The 17,669-nt window shown below is 41.3% G+C and overlaps 1 long non-coding RNA gene across 2 annotated transcripts in view; it reads right to left on the bottom strand.

Moving 5' to 3' along the window:
* The window catches only part of LOC126469577 (uncharacterized), a 305,340-nt gene extending 293,013 nt beyond the window's left edge, over positions 1–12,327 (bottom strand). The window contains exon 1 of one of the 2 annotated variants that reach the window (XR_007586022.1): positions 12,147–12,327. This is a non-coding gene — a long non-coding RNA (uncharacterized LOC126469577). Of the gene's footprint in view, positions 1–11,767; positions 11,871–12,146 lie in introns of those variants that run through there. The other variant, XR_007586023.1, reaches the window with a different exon arrangement.
* Between the last annotated feature and the right edge of the window lie 5,342 nt (positions 12,328–17,669).

Genomic DNA, 17,669 nt, shown 5'->3' with positions numbered 1-17,669 from the left:
TTCTTTGAACCTTTCAGGAACTGTAGGATAGAGTAGCATGGAGAGCTGCATCAAACTAGTCTCTGGACTGAAGACCACAACAACAACAACATCATCTGAACTGGGAGGTCAGTAAAAGGATCCAATTATTATTTTATTCTGGTTGCCAACAATGACCTCTGCCCATACTAACCATACTTAACCATTGTACCATCGTGTGGTGAAAGCTATTTATCTCAAATCCACCTTACTTCATTCGATATTTGCATGAAAACCTTCATATTCTCAGTTTAATGTTTTAGGCCTATGTTCAAAATGGTTCAAATGGCTCTGAGCACTATGGGACTTAACATCTGAGGTCATCAGTCCCCTAGAACTTAAATGGTTCAAATGGCTCTGAGCACTATGGGACTCAACTGCTGAGGTCATTAGTCCCCTAGAACTTAGAACTAGTTAAACCTAACTAACCTAAGGACATCACAAACATCCATGCCCGAGGCAGGATTCGAACCTGCGACCGGAGCGGTCTTGCGGTTCCAGACTGCAGCGCCTTTAACCGCACGGCCACTTCGGCCGGCCCCTAGAACTTAGAACTACTTAAACCTAACTAACCTAAGGACATCACACACATGCATGCCCGAGGCAGGATTCGAACCTGCGACCGTAGCAGTCGCGCGGTTCCGGACTGAAGCACCTAGTCCACTCGGCCACTGCGGCCGGCAGGCCTATGTCTTCGTCTAGGTACACTACGTACTCATGCAGTTAAATACTGATATGGCATGGTTTCGTCTTTTACCTTTGTTTCAATACAAACAGGCAATTTGGTAAAATAGTTTGCTTTTCATTTAACAGTCTAGCCCTGTAACGCGTGTCTCCAGTTTCCTGGAGATTAGATACACTGGTCGCTCCGTAGAATCGCTTTAGTGATGCGAAAAATTAGAAGAAAAATTTGTATCTGGAAATGAAAGGATATGCTAACAACCTACAGATTTAACATGACACGGTCCAAGAAGAAATAGAAAAGGTGAAAAATGTATATTTCTTCATTTACACAATAATTAAAAATCCTACCACATACATCTGAAACATACGGGCTGAGGTACCCAAATAAGGCCACCGAAAAGAAACATATCCAAAGCGAGTAATTATATCGAGGTGTGGTTTTCACTAAGTAATACCAGACACAGTGGAGAATTTCGTGATGCGCGAAAATAATTGATAACGTTTGTAGCTGCAGGATTATGGCATCGATTCTGTTAAGCAGAATTATATTGTCTTTTCTGTAGCTCTGGAAAGAGCCTTCGAAGAGAACTTGAACAACGTGACGAGCGTAGAACTTGATGACATAGTGACAAGATGTACCGCCTCGAACCATTGTTCCGTGCCGGCCGGGGTGGCCGAGCAGTTCTAGGCGCTACAGTCTGGAACCGCGCGAATGCTACGGTCGCAGGTTCGAATCCTGCCTCGGGCATGGATATGTGTGATGTCCTTAGGTTAGTTAGGTTTAAGTAGTTCTAAACTCTAGGGGACTGATGACCTTAGAAGTTAAGTTCCATAGTGCTCAGATCCATTTGAACTATTTGAACCATTGTCGTAACATGAGAGGTTGTCCGCAAGTATGCCCTACTGCCCCAAACGAAAGGAAACACAAGTGTCATGTATACGATTCGTATTTTACCCGTGCCTTTGAAGCCCTCTGCTGTTGTATCGACCAGACAATAACTTGTGAAACCAATAAGAATTTCAAAATGTACACGACAGTCAAAAATGAATATATGGTGAGAGCAAATGTCACCAAACTTTTAGGTCAGCGGTGCGGTTGTGTGCTGAAGAGTATCTTGATCGTGCTAGGTCATCACGGTTTCTCTTCTGTTTCCGAAGTCCATTTCCAATGCGAGCAACTTGTTTAACCACAAAATCTCTTTTCCGCAAGTGCTAATAGGTGAAGCACTCAACTGTTGCCTTGCAGAGATATGCATGCTGTTCCTAGTTCAGCTGATGTATTGCACATTTGCCCTGTGGTTTTTCGCAACATCAGTTCTTTACCACTTGATGACAAGCCGGCTCCCAAATACTTACACCCTTCGCAGCCTTTAATCTTTCATCATGTGTAAAGTCTATAAAATTGTCTCTACATGAAGAATATCTATGTTCACCTTTTCTGACTTGATGGCCGGTCGGAGTGACCGTGCGGTTCTAGGCGCTACAGTCTGGTACCGAGCGACCGCCACGGTCGCAGGTTCGAATCCTGCCTCGGGCATGGATGTGTGTGATGTCCTTAGGTTAGTTAGGTTTAATTAGTTCTAAGTTCTAGGCGACTGATGACCTCAGAAGTTAAGTCACATAGTGCTCAGAGCCATTTGAACCATTTTTGATGGCTGCGCACCTGTTTCCTGTCCTAACAACTAATGCTTTTTTGATTGCGAGTTTATGAATATATTGCGACTTTATGCATATTATACTTCTGTTCTAATTTATTACGTCATGGTGGCTGGCTGTTTTGTTTACAGGTTGTAGACACACGGTTGACAACATATGGAACCTGGGGTCTGGCCTGATGCATGCTCAGAGAGCCTAAAGTTAAGGCGATCGCTCGCGATAAAAGGAAATACAGGCTCCAGTCCGATCTGAGACAAATTATAATTGTCATTCCATATGCAGCTGAAGGTTGTCCATAATCGCAACTGCGAATGCATTTCATGTAAAGGAAGGCGAGGTTTTCGCGCAAAGCTCCTAAACAGCAGCTCCTCACAGCCGTCTATGTGGCCGACCAGAAATCAATACCAGTCTGCGTCACTCCCACGGTCTTTCTGTAAAGCACTACACCTGACGCAAACCATTACCATACGACTGTGTTGCACCACAGTCAGTGGATGAATCTGTTTACAGATCATGATAAAAAAAAATCTGAATAATTATTGCAACATACATACCACCTCTATTTTTTTCTAAAGCTTACTCTCAGTTTAAAAAATGCTGGGTATAGGATTAACTACATTCGTATCAGAAATTTTTGTGACTATTTTCTCTCGATTATCGTATATATGCCTGCTTGAGATGTACAGGGTATTACCCGGTATGTACGCAATCTAAGTAAACAGTTTCCAAAAGCCACAGGAAAGGTTCTCCGATCCGAGACTGTACCGTGTTTGACACCCGAGTGGCGTGACTAGATATGGCGAATACCGCGCGTGTGAGCAGGATATACACTGAGGGGACAACACACTACGACTCTCTACTAAGGATACAGGGTACTTTTCCGACTCAATATTAAGTAAAAATCAACACCTGTTTCTAATGTATATGTTTTACAGATTTTTTGTTGATGTCAGGTAATGCAGGACACAGTCTAAACAAATTAGAAGTATTTTTAATATTTTTGAACCTGCTTACTGTTATTAAAAAAATTACAAAGAAATTGATGCAATTTCTTTTTCCAAAATGCTTCCTCAAATTGAGGTATCATTTAATCCAATGATATACATTTGAAGGAGACCACATTTTTACCAGATATGCATGACATGATGGCTGAGGTATTAGACCTATTTAATCCCACCTGTTATGTATATTACAAGGATAAAAAATATCGTATCTTACATTTTAATTTTTATAATTTTTCTTAGTAAAAATGTTATTTTTCTATAATTTAGTTGATTCTGCAATAAAGCTTACGTGTACTACATAAGTATGGACTATTGCAGAAAAAAATCAGAACAATGCTTTATAAACTTTAGGAAACATTTGTACCTGAATTCTGAAAAATACAACTTGCGGGAAATTGCGAGTGAAGATATGAGTCCAATAAAACTATGCTGCAGAACATTCCTGGAGCATAGTCTTCATCCAGCAGCATTTCTTCATCTTCAAGCTTCCTCTTGGCATTCCTTTTAGCATTTCTTGCTACTTTGGTAACTTGAAGAGCGAATCTTTCAGCTTCATGCATCCAATGTCTATCACACTCAAGCAATTGATCTTCCATATTAGAGCCACATTTTACGCCTAAATTTCTCAGGACTTGCAACCTTCCTATCACTCCATCATTGAAACATATCACTGCATATAGTACACCAACTTTTAATGTATTTAGTCCTACAAAAACATTCTTGGGTAATCTTTCCCATAGGCAATGGATGAAACTTTCATTTTTGTTCTGAGTGCCCGATGACGACATTTACGAAGCAAAACAGGGTCACCCAAGTCTCTAAAAAATTGGCTTTATTTAATTCATAACAGTCGCAGGAAGAGAATGCTTATGATGGTATATTTGACCACTTTCTTTTGATTTTTGGTAACCACACCAAGAATTAGCTGCTTTAGGGCAAAGTCGGTGAACAGCGTGGTCATCTGTGAGCAACTTATGAAAGTAGGTTTCCCATACAGCCTTTCTCATTGCTGTAACACCATTCAGAGGTGCAGTTCGTCTAATGTCCAGTCCATAATAATTCTGAAGAAGGTCTATTTCAGTTTCTGTCAATCTGCCTCGGCCAGCCAGAGATTTTTCATCAGATAGCAACTTTCCTTTCATTTCTCTTCGTAGCTTCCTCAATCTAGCACCCATCCTCTTCTGCACATGTCCACACACTCCTACTTTGCTTCCAAGGTATCACCATAAACATTGAACTCATTAATTTTATTGAAAGCTTTAGAGTCCCCATCGCCTAGGTACTTCGTATATCTAACGTTATAAACCGGCACCGACCTGTGCAATATTTTAGAGTTCCATCACACTCCATACCTCCACTGTAACCACCATAATTCTTAAAACACTGATGTTCAATATGTCCTTCAGTGTTACCACAGCAGGTGTGGCAGTAATTACATAAGCACTCAACATCAACAACTTTTCCATTCTCCAGAGAAGTAGCACTTACAACACCATTCAAGGAATGATGTCCTCGATATTGCCATATCCCATCAAGTGTATAAGAAATGTCCCTTGTTCCTCTAATATTTACAGTTTCTTCTGGTGCACGTTTCATAGATGCTGTAGACTCCACCGTCAAGCCACCTAAGAGTATTTTTATGTACTTGCTGAACCCACTAGGAGGAGGAGGAAGGTCCATCAAACCACAAAACGTTTGAGCAGACTTTTTTCCTTTCCCTATTGCACGCACTACATACACTTACTTCAAATTCACATCATATGAATTATGCACAATGTTCGAAGTCATTTTCGAGGTAGATTTATTGCAGGATCTACACAGAACAACTAATTTTGACGCTAAACCCTTCCTGCTACTTTGTTGTTCAGTTGTTTCCAGACAGCCTGCACCATCACATTGTTTACATTTAGCCACTTCCTTTATCAAAGGAGATAGATGCTCACATCGACATCAACAAATCCACTACAAACAGCGTCATTGTTAACACAAAAGATTGAATTACCAGGAGGCGAGCCACGTGAGAGTTTCTTCCCTGAAGAACTGATACATAGGTTACTTTCAATAGTGTGGTTTGCTTTGTTTGTGAACTGGTTACCACAGAATTTCCTTTTATTGAATTTCTTCATGCGTGGCATAGTTTGCATTTATTGCACACTAAAGCATACGTACTTCCACAAATATATGGAGCACTTGGGCAACGAACATTGAGTAACACGTGAACAAACTGCTTCAGCGAAACAAAAGTAAATACAAGCAAAGATAATCATTTACAGACACTAGAAACCTGCATTGTTACCAACATGTACAATGTATCATACGTATAATCGCTGTAAACAGAAAGTTCACAGTTCTTTTCGAAATAATACTGGTTTCTGTAACAGAAATAAAGGAGGCGTGACAGCATACATGACCGTAACTTTAAAATTGGGTATATATAGGTCATTTTTCATTTGAAACCCTATAATGTATATATCAATGTAATCAGAAAAGACTATAGAATATATAAGTTTTTCGACAATTTATAAGTACCCTGTATCCATAATAGCGGCATGATCCACTGCAATACAGCAGCGGTTCTACGTGGCATGGATCTGTAAAGCTGTTTGTAGGTTTGCAGAAGTATGTGGCACCATATGTCAAAGAACAGGTCATGCAGTTCACATAAGTTGCGCACCAGTTGCGGGCGCGGAACTGGCGCTCATTAGCGTCCTAGATGTGTTCCATAGGGTTCATATCAGGAGAATTTGGTGGCCATAACATCAGTGAGCGTAGACTATCATGCTCCTGAAACCATTGTAACACGACTGTAGTCTTTCGGTACCACAGTCATCCTTCTAGAAGATACCATCGCTGTCGTGGACGGCATCAAACATGGAAGGAAGCAGGTGGCCGGCAATAATGTTCAAGTAATCCAAAGCTATCATAGTGCCTTAAATTACCACCATAGGTGCTACGGATTCCTAGGACCATTTTGCCCATACCACACTACTGTGCCCACAGGCCTGCATCCATGCCGCAATCATTGGTTGGAGTAGCCGTACACCGAGATGAAGAGTAGCCCGACACAATTATAGGCCTGATGTAACAAAAAACATGATTCACCCATCCAGTAGACACGTTTCCTCTGTCCCACGGTACAGTCTGGATGATTTCATTCCCACTGCAGTCGTAACTGACGATGCCGTTGGGTCAACATGGGAGCACATGGAGGTCTTCTGCGGCTGAGCCTTATGTCCTGTCAGATACGCTGATCAGTGTGCTTCGAAACACTAGTGCCTTCTCCAGCACTGTACTCTGTCGTCATGTCTGCCACATGTAGCTCCTATCCATTTTTACAGGACGAGCAAGCCTCCGACATTCTCATTCTATAATGAAGCGTGTACGTCGAACACTACCGTGTCACGCGTCCGCAACGCCACCAGGCGTATTCTGTCTCCAGGTGAGCAGCAGTGATAATGGTTTGGCTCATGGTGTATGAGCAACCCGTTAGAAAATTTGAGCAATGAAATTAACCGACTTTGAATGTGAGATGACAATAAGTGCAAGACGCATTGGTCGTATTATATCGGATATTTGAGTTTTCGCTACAGTACCTAGGGTCGATCTTCTACTCCGCAGAGACAACGTTTCTACATTCCTAAATCACCACACACGACGATCACAAGTGTTGGACAAATGGATGTCACGTCACCTCTGCAGAGTAATATGTGAGGTCAGCGGACCGCTGTGAGTCAGTTCGCCGCCAATATGAAACTTCCTGTGAGATTAGAACTGTTCGCCGGACCAAGATTCAGATCTCGGACCTTATCCATCGCTCCCCAGTGCCCTACCAACTGAGTTATCCAAACACGACTCAGAACCAACCCACATAGCTTTACTTCCGCATTCCGGGCATGTGATGCGGTGAGGAAAGTACCTTATATAATTGGAGCAGAGATGAATGGGGCAGCATTTTAGAGTTGAAATGTGGAAATACAAGGACATATGCGAAATTGACAAAGAGAATATTCATGAGTGGTTCAAGATATAAGCTGTGCCTAAAAAGTGTAGAGAATGTCATCATAAAATTAAACTCTTTATATAGAGAGCATGCTGAAAAGTAATGCCTAATAATTTTTTATGCGAAAAGCCTCAAAGCTTTAAAATAAAACAAACTTTATTAACATTCTACACCTTTATTCTTTATCTCTGCATGTTTATTTTTCAACATAGTCAAGCTCCCAACTAGAGACCAGTTTGTTGATACCGTCGTTGTTGAACATTTGACTTCGTTCACGGAACCACAATCTCACCTCTGCATTCATCGCTTCATCATAATCAAAGAGAGGTCCTCGAAGTGTTGTTTAAGTTTTGGAAAGATATAAAAATCGGATGGCACCAAGTCCGGAATGTATGGAGGATGATCGATGATAGTGAACCCAAGGCATCAGATTGTTGCAGATGTCGCTCCCACTACGTCGAGGTGCCCCAACCTCCGGATCATATCTACACGGTGGATTAACGACGAGGGTTGGTGTGTCGGCCAGCCTGGGTGTGGTTAGTAGTTGCTTTCCCCATCCCAACACGTGAATACTGGACTGGTACCAAAGTCCTGCCTCAGTTACACGATTTGCAAACATTTCGAAAAACATTCGCTCACTTTCACATGAACAACACTACGCGCAGATCGTTGGGGTGCACTATTTCGTTCCGTGGAGATATTGTAGTGTCATCTAGAAGGGCATCCCGTCACCCCTCGAGATTAACTATCCCAAAAATCGTTAATAATAACCATACTGGTTCTGCACTTATGTGGACAAAGGCACAAGAAACAGAAGAAGAAGAAGAAGAGATACTACTTGCATTGGTAGTCCAATTTCCAAAAACAGTAACCCACTTGGAAGCTTGTTTGTGACACTGACGATGTTATTTTCTTTTCTGTTGGACTTTCCTCGTCCTCTATATTGTACTGGAGTCTATTACTAAAATATTCATCGATCCACTCACACAACACTGATCTCTGCACTTTGTTCTTAACAGAGAGAAAGCAGCATAGGTGAAAAAAGCTTCACGGGTACCAAACTGTAGTGTTGTGGGGTTGTTTCTATTTACAGTGTGGATATACGACCTGGTGAAAAATTATGGGACGCTTCATGAGGCACATGAAAGTGGCACCATTAGAAAATTGTATCAGGAAACTATATGTAGGAAGGTATCCAAAATATCTATGCTTCATACAGGCCTGGTAGTCGACTCTCAACGGTAAGGAAAATAGCATAGTGTGCACAAATAAGCAGAAACACCACTGCTGTTCAATTTCACATTTGGTGATCAGTCATTGCAAACAGCCACTATCGGTAAATTTATAGGAGTATGCGCCTGGAATGATCTGAATTAGAAGGACCACCTAAAACTATATTTTGGAACGATAAGAGTTAGACTGTTATTTAGTGGTAGAATTCTCAAGAAACGCCACTCTCCCATGATGGACCACAACGTATAGTAGTTATTCTGACATTTTCAAGTAAAAAAAAACGTAAAAAAGAAGGTAGATTATTGATTTACTAGTCGTGGAGTAAGTACCCTCGCCTCTCATTCCTCGGGGTGCCTGGTTTAAAAAGTTCCCGTGCCTTTCACTTTGTACTTGGAAATTAACCATTCAGCACGTGCTTCAAGTGACCGCCATTTGCTTTAGTGCACAAATTAATTCTTCTCAGGAAATGCCTGACAGTGGAAAGCAGGACATCTCGCGGAATGGCTGCTCAAACTTTCGGGATACGTTTCATCATGCTTGCCGTTGGCTGTTGCTCATAACAAAAATTTTTAAAATATCTCCATAGGTAAAAATAGGGGCAGTTAGATTGGGTGAACCAGCGGGCCATGGAAAGGGACCACCACGTCCAATCCATCGGTGTAGATATTCTTCATTTAAAAACGTCCTTGCGATGCGTGAATAACGTGGCAGTACACCATCCAACTGTACCTACATTCTTTGTCGGATCTCTAAGTCAACATCTCCAAGTAAACCAAGTAGATGGACTCTCAACATTTCTGGAAAATTATATTGATTTACACTACAATTAAAAAATAGGAAACAATCAATAGCCATTGACAGTTCTGCATGAAACGTTAAGGCTCCAACGATGTTAGTTGTCAGCAGTTTTGTACCAATGTGGCTGGACGTTCTACCAGTAATCACTGGTGTGCCTGTTTAATTCACCAATCTTTGTAAATGTGGTTTCATCTGAAAATATTACAGATGTTACCACATCTCGACGATTTATGGTCCAGTGGCGAAGTGCAAGGTGTTCTTCGAACTTCCGAAATGTTAATTCTTGGGTCAAGGTGATATGGCAAGCTTGAAATCTGTACGCCTTTAGGATTCTGAGAGCCGTTGACTTCGAGAACCCTAGATCCATTTGGATTTGCCATGAACTAATATGAGGATTTAGCTGGATCACAGCAAGAACGGCTACTACACGATTATCATGTTTCCCATATTCATGACGACGACATACACAATTTATCAGTCCACCCAAAGGTCTGTCAGTGACATCGCGAAAAGTGACGTTACTTGGGTATCGTCTACTGGGAAAACGTTTAGCATGAAGTGCGGGCTCGTGGACATAAACATCCTGGCACTCTCCTAAAATGATAATCAGGTCTCCGACTTCATTTGGGCTGTAGCTGTGTGAATCAACCAAATAAAGCAAGGCAGTTTCACAGTTTTCACAAACTGATCACTCAAATTAGTAATAAAACAAGAACAGTGTTCCAGCATGTGGACGTGAGCGACACCCCTCTCATGTCGCGCACTCCGCGAGGATCGAGCGTTGTGGCCCCATACGAACGCCCTCTTGCCTGCTCTGCCAGCGGGGCTGTACAAGACCACCCGAATACGCTGTACGACGACCTACCACAATACGACCCCGTAGTGGTAATTAAGTTACTTCAAAAATGGTTCAAATGGCTCTGAGCACAATGGGACTTAACTTCTGAGGTAATCAGTTGGTTGGGTTGGGTTGGGCTGTTTGGGGGAGGAGACCAGACAGCGAGGTCATTAGTCTCATCGGATTAGGGAAGGACGGGAAGGAAGTCGGCCGTGCCCTTTCAAAGGTACCATCCCGGCATTTGCCTGGAGCGATTTAGGGAAAGCACGGTAAACCTAAATCAGGATGGCAGGGAGCGGGATTGAACCGTCGCCCTCCCGAATGCGAGTCCAGTGTGCTAGCCACTGTGCCACCTCGCTCGGTGAGGTCATCAGTCCCCTAGAACTTAGAACCACTTAAACCTAACTAACCTAAGGACATCACACACATCCATGCCCGAGGCAGGATTCGAACCTGCGACCGCAGCGGTCGTGCGGTTCCAGACTGTAGCGCCTAGAACCGTTCGGCCACCCTGGCCGGCCTAAGTTACTTCACCTGATTCAAATTTAGTAAGTAAACCAGACTACTATGCGCATCAATTGTGTTATGATGTAACGCCGTCACCTCATCCGTTTTCATTGCCTTCTCGAACTGAGCATGGTCAACGATCACATGTTTTCTTTGTTCAGAAAGCATCATTTTATACATACCATGTGAGCTCTTTTCAAATCACAAATCTAGAATTAGGGTTCCCATTTCAAAAAATTACTTTAACTCCAAATCACCTTGAAAATCACGTTCAAGGTCTCAGCCATCAGTAGTAATGTCTGACACTCTTTATCACCTATAACATAAACCGTTTGCTGGCACGTTTGTTTTACGACAAGACCTACATCTCTGACAATATCCTCACTAAGGCTCTATAGAACAGAAAGTATATCTAATAAAACATAATCTAATCTTAGGGTTTAAAGTCCACCGACGACGAGCTCTTTAGAGACGGAGTAGGAGATCGGGTGGCAAGGAAGTTAACCAAGCCGTTTCAAAGGAAGATTTTATGTACTAATCAGTTACGCCATTTCCGTTTGTTCAACCCGGTGTAGTTGCTGAGACACTCCAATATTTACACAATTATATACTATTTTTTCTGTAGCCTATGTTCTTGAGTCATATTCTAGTACAATAAGATCGAAACCAAAGACGTTAGTATTTTGTTGTGCGTAGAGGCAGCGATTCGGGAATAAAATCAGAGATTAAACCAAATGTCTGTCTGGCACTTACTGTTAAGACGCGAAAAACATTTGTTGATGTATTAACAGAATTAACATTAATTTTACAGTGTCAAATTACGTAGTTTAGATTCAGTCATGGCAACTTCTTTCGGTTTTCTTTTCTTTCCAGAATTTTTAGTTCAGTAAGTTTTGTTCTTAGCAACCTGAGTATAAAATATCTATTTCTTTTACAAGACAGTTGGGCATATATGTAACGCACACAAATAGGCGGTCAGCTTTTTTGACATTTCTTTAGTCTGATGTGGATTGATGCCCACAGTCTTACCTGGGTAGCATGCACGAAATTCTTTACAGCTCATCTTGTATGTGCTACTTTTGCTCAAAGAGGACTGACTTCCAGTTCACCAAATGTTTTCCATGATATTATACCTTCTGCCATATGTTGCAAACTATGTTCCACCACAATAGCCAACATCTTGACACTGAGAAACTATTTAGACAAATATTACGCTACAGCAAAAGTGGGGTAAGACATGTTTCATGTTTTCAGCGTATGAAAAAAAATTTTTTTAAGAAACATACGTTACTTAAATGTGCTTTCTGGATTAATTAATCAATAATATATTTGCACCGTATGTACACGTACAACATTCAGAAATGCCGATACTGAAAGTATTAGACAAGAAAGTTTTAGAACGACTTACCAGATAAGAATGGGAAGATCTCTGATGCTACCGATCAGTTCAGGCGGTGACTATCGTTCTGCAAAGTCTCAAGTGCCTACGGATGAGTGTTCAAAACCACACCTAATATTTGCGGGACCTACTACATCCGCACGTTTCCTCCCTGACTGCGCAGGGCACTCTACGAACTAAAGGTCACCAGCCATAGTCGCACCTACGGAGGCTACGCTGCGCGCACAGCTGCCATCTGACGGCTGTCGGGTACACTATCTTTATTGATCGACGCATCTCGCCCTCTCCTCCAGGGTGTGGCTTCTGCAGAGCATTTATTGAGCAAAGAAAATATGAATTTGTACAGCTTTCTCGAAGCATTACTTCCGAAGCAGTAGTTACTGTTACTTAGGAAAAGAAAGCATCGCACTTGCTTTGTGTTGAATCTATACCTACAGACAAACAAAAATTTGCAGTAGTTATATGTTCTAATCACGTCTACGTCTACACAGTGGCGGGTACAGAAAAACCACAAGGAGGGGGACGTTAAAATATCTTGAGCTACTTTTACCGTAACAAAAAATAATCAAGCCTCATGCAAAGTTTAGGAAAGTTTTATTTAAACTGATCATATACATACACAAGACAATACCATCTTATGATATAAAAAATTACAATTGTGGTTCTCTTCCTTACGTGATGAATTCCATGCCCCTATTCTTCCTGGAAAATTGATTAATTACGCCGTCAATAGGACAATCAATGTCAGGGCGAGTGTTCAATAGAGCTAAGCCATTAAGTCGATCCTCCTTCATTGTCGACCTCAGCCATGTTTTTGTACGCCGCAAAGTTGAAAAACTTCTTTCTACTGCAGCAATAGATGCAGGTAGACAAGCAAATATTTTGTACAGCGTGTGCAAAGTAGGATAGTCAGATCTAGGACAAACAGACAACGCCTGCATAACAGAATCACGATCATTAAGGGCGTTTATGCTCGTTTGCTTGTATTGAAGAATCTCTCCCATAAGTATCTTTTTAATCACAAAGAGTGATTCTTCTTCAAAGAACGGTAGTTCAGTTAAGCACAGATTCAATTTATGTTCCATATCATTACCATCATGTTTCAGTAGTTGTGAGGGCAGAAGCATATTGAATTTTAAATGATAAATACTTTCTTCAGCAAAGCGTTCATTCATGTCAGTCGTAACATGGTCCAGTGTTGGAATAAAAACAGTCCTTTTCCAATATTTCATAGCATCATAATTATGATCGCAGTTTTCACAGTGTCCTTGTCTGACGAGGAACACTCATCTCCACGTCTAACTCTTCCACAAGTGGCTTCGCCCTTTCAACAATACGAGCAAAGTGGCTATCAGCATTAGCTGTCATGCCGTCGTACACTTTGAGCGTCGAATCTAATTGTGCTTTTGCCATCGCGACGTCCAAGCTAGGGTCTTGCAAGATTTTGCTGACTGGATATGTTATGCTCATAATGTGACTTAGTGTAAACAGAGCGATAGTAAACTCGCAATTAGAGAGAGCTCGAAGGAGAATATTGGCTTTGGCAGCCGTTGTTCTATCCCTCCAACACTGTATTTCTTTAAGAACTTTGCAAACTGTTCCGAGATCAGCTGCGAATTGAATATCAGCATTATGTCGCTCAACCCATCTAGTTTGACAATGTGACTGCAGCGAGTGATTTAAGTGACTCTTCAATGTTGCGAACCGCTTGCTAGACGCTGTAAAGAACGATACTACTTCTTCAATGGCACCAAGGGAGTTCCTCACACTTTGTAACTTTGCAACTGCGAGAGACAGCAAGGTTGAACCGATGACTTCGACACGACGCTACTTGCCCGTTGATAGCTTTCTTTCTTATTGTAGCCACAGCTCCTTTCAGTTCTGACATTTAACTGAGCAACCATCACAGCCTATACCCACACAGTTCTGCAGTGACACAGAAAGGCTTTCCATTCTCCTTAGAATCGTAGTACTTAATACTTCACCAGTAACGCTACGCTCTTCATCTTGACTCTCTTGAGGTTCATCGTCAATGTTTCCACTACAATCATTGTCTTTATGAATGTCAACGACACCCAAAAATTTTCATGTATTTTGCCGTCACCATCAAGATATCTTGCAGCTAAACTCAGTTGGGCGATGTGCGCTAAGTCCGTAGTCTCATCGAAGATTATGTTGTAATAACGAGAATCTTTGATTTCCTCCAGTATTCTCGATATCATCACTGTTTCACAGCATTAAATAAGTTCGATACACGTTGTTTTACTTATGTAAGTGGCGTTCGCTTTAGTGGTCTCAAGGTGATATTTTAGTTGCAAGTCTCCAGCGTCAATTCTAAATCTTAGAAGAGCTTTATTGTAAGTACAAGACGGTCTCTGTTTTCCCTAATGCGTTCCATTCTTTGTCTTGACAATTGATTTATGACCACAAGTTCGCGGTTGTCTCGTGTCACGAAAAATAATTTTGCATCTGTTGACGCTTCAACGAGGTACTTGAGCTGAGAGTTGGACTCAAGGTCACCATCTTTACCAGTAAGTATGGCAAACTTTATTAGTAGTTCAGTCACAAGTTTCTTGGCGATAATGGATTTCATTCCTCCAACCACTTTATTATTCACAGAAATTGTACAGTTAATGCAAAAAAGCCCTTTTTAACTTGTGAGAACATCAGACAGGGAACTGTTCAGAATGATTATCGTGCACTTGTCTGCGTTCACCCAGTCCCCACTTGTGCTCGGAGGTAGGAAAGATATAACCTTTTTCAGGTTTCCTTGGAGCTGTGACAAGCTTGAGTTTTATATCATCACTAATGTTTCCTGTCGTTAATATATCCAAATAATTGCCAATATCCGTAGGATTAAAGGAATCAGTCGATGAACTTTATTGCGGAAGTTTCGACGAAGTGTACATCAGGTGGTGGTTTTGCGGCTGAATAGTAACCGGAATCTTCAGATGCTTCTACGTTTCTTTTTCGTATTACATAACGTTCCAGCTTATTATATTGTTACGACGTAGGTAAATTAGACGCCAATTATTCTCAAATAAACACTTTATTCGTGCTGAAAAATGACTTAAGTCCGTGGTAATAGCCAATAATCACAGTTGTTCACTTTTTATCACTTCCAAGTTACTGCGACGATTGTAGCTTTCAAACTGACTACCTGGTAGCGACTCTGCTTCCCTTATACGGGGTGTTACAAAAAGGTAGAGCCAAACTTTCAGGAAACATTCCTCACACACAAAGAAAGAAAATATGTTATGTGGACATGTGTCCGGAAACGCTTACTTTCCATGTTAGAGCTCATTTTACTACTTCTCTTCAAATCACATTAATAATGGAATGGAAACACACAGCAACAGAACGTACCAGCGTGACTTCAAACACTTTGTTACAGGAAATGTTCAAAATGTCCTCCGTTAGCCAGGATACATGCATCCACCCTCCGTCGCATGGAATCCCTGATGCGCTGATGCAGCCCTGGAGAATGGCGTATTATATCACAGCCGTCCACAATACGAGCACGAAGAGTCTCTACATTTGGTACCGGGGTTGCGTAGACAAGAGCTTTCAAATGCCCCCATAAATGAAAGACAAGAGGGTTGAGGTCAGGAGAGCGTGGAGGCCATGGAATTGGTCCGCCTCTACCAAACTAAAATGAGCTCTAACATGGAAATTAAGCGTTTCCGGACACATGTCCACATAACATCTTTTCTTTATTTGTGTGTGAGGAATGTTTCCTGAAAGTTTGGCCGTACCTTTTTGTAACACCCTGTATATGTGGCTCGGTTGTTTCGAGAACATTTGCTGCCAGAATGTTCGCTTCCAGACTTTTGTGGTGTGTGAACAAATACCTACTGCGAAAGCGAAAGGCCAATATGTACCTCACGACGCATAATATAAGGGGTAGTTTCCAATGATGACGTCATCCGGCAATTTATGTGTGTTGAACTTCTTATTGTCGACTCCGTTCCTTTCTAGAGCATTCGATAGAGGGCCTATATAGTAACAATGCGTTTTTAGGAATCTTCTCGAAAGTCACTAGTACCGGAGATATACGCATCTATAGTTTCCCATACCTAAATCGTATTACGAGTTAGGTATTGGAAAACATTGTTACGTTATTTGTAAAAATACTGTTACGAGTCTCGTAACAATATTTTGACTGGGAAATTACTATTATTAACACTTCACAATCAACTGGTCACTCTCATTCTTGGCTAATCTTCACACTTGCGCTTGCTACAACTAGGACTTTTTACTTATTCATTCTTCAGTCATAATATTTCTGCTTATGAATGTAAAATTGTGAAAAGGTGTGAAAATTACCGAACTATCAGTTTAATAAGTCACAGCTGAAAAATACTAACACGAATTCTTTAAAGACGAATGGAAAAACTGGTAGAAGCCGACATCGGGGAAGATCAGTTTGGATTCTGTAGAAATATTGGAACACATGAGGCAATACTGACCTTACGACTTATCTTAGAAGAAAGATTAACGAAAGGCAAACCTACGTTTCTAGCATTTCTAGACTTTGAGTAAGCTTTTGACAATGTTGACTGGAATACTCTCTTCCAAATTCTAAAGGTGGCAGGGGTAAAATACAGGGAGCGAAAGGCTATGTAAAATTTGTACAGAAACGAGATGGCAGTTATAAGAGTCGAGGGACATGAAAGGGAAGCAGTGGTTGGGAAGGGAGTGAGAAAGGGTTTTAGCCTCTCCCCAATGTTATTCAATCTGTATATTGAGCAAGCAGTAAAGGAAACAAAAGAAAAATTCGGAGTAGGTATTAAAATCCATGGAGAAGAAATAAGAACTTTGAGGTTCGCCGATGACATTGTAATTCTGTCAAGCAAAGGACTTGGAAGAGCAGTTTAACGGAATGGACTGTGTCTTGAAAGGAGGATATAAGATGAACATCAACAAAAGCAAAACGAGGATAATGGAATTTAGTCGAATTAAGTCGGGTGATGCTGAGGGAATTAGATTAGGAAACGAGACACTTAAAGTAGTAAAGGAGTTTTGCTATTTGGGGAGCAAAATAACTGATGGTGGTCGAAGTAGAGAAGACATAAAATGTAGACTGGCAATAGCAAGGAAAGCGTTTCTGAAGAAGAGAAATTTGTGAACATCGAGTATAGATTTAAGTGTCAGGAAGTCGTTTCTGAAAGTATTTGTATGGAGTGTAGCCATGTATGGAAGTGAAACATGGACGATAAATAGTTTGGACAGGAAGAGAATAGAAGCTTTCGAAATGTGGTGCTACAGGAGAATGCTGAAGATTAGGTGGGTAGATCACATAACTAATGAGGAGGTATTGAACAGAATTGGGGAGAAGAGAAGTTTGTGGCACAACTTGACGAGAAGAAGGGACCGGTTGGTAGGACATGTTCTGAGGCATCAAGGGATCACAACGTGGAGGCTAAAAATCGTAGAGGGAGACCAAGAAATGAATACACTAAGCAGATTCTGAAGGATGTAGGCTACAGTAGGTACTGGGAGATGAAGAAACTTCCACAGGATAAGGTAGCA

Source organism: Schistocerca serialis, chromosome 3, assembly GCF_023864345.2.
Source record: "Schistocerca serialis cubense isolate TAMUIC-IGC-003099 chromosome 3, iqSchSeri2.2, whole genome shotgun sequence".
In the NCBI taxonomy this organism is placed as follows: domain Eukaryota; kingdom Metazoa; phylum Arthropoda; class Insecta; order Orthoptera; family Acrididae; genus Schistocerca; species Schistocerca serialis.
This window is presented reverse-complemented; position numbering and strand designations above follow the sequence as displayed.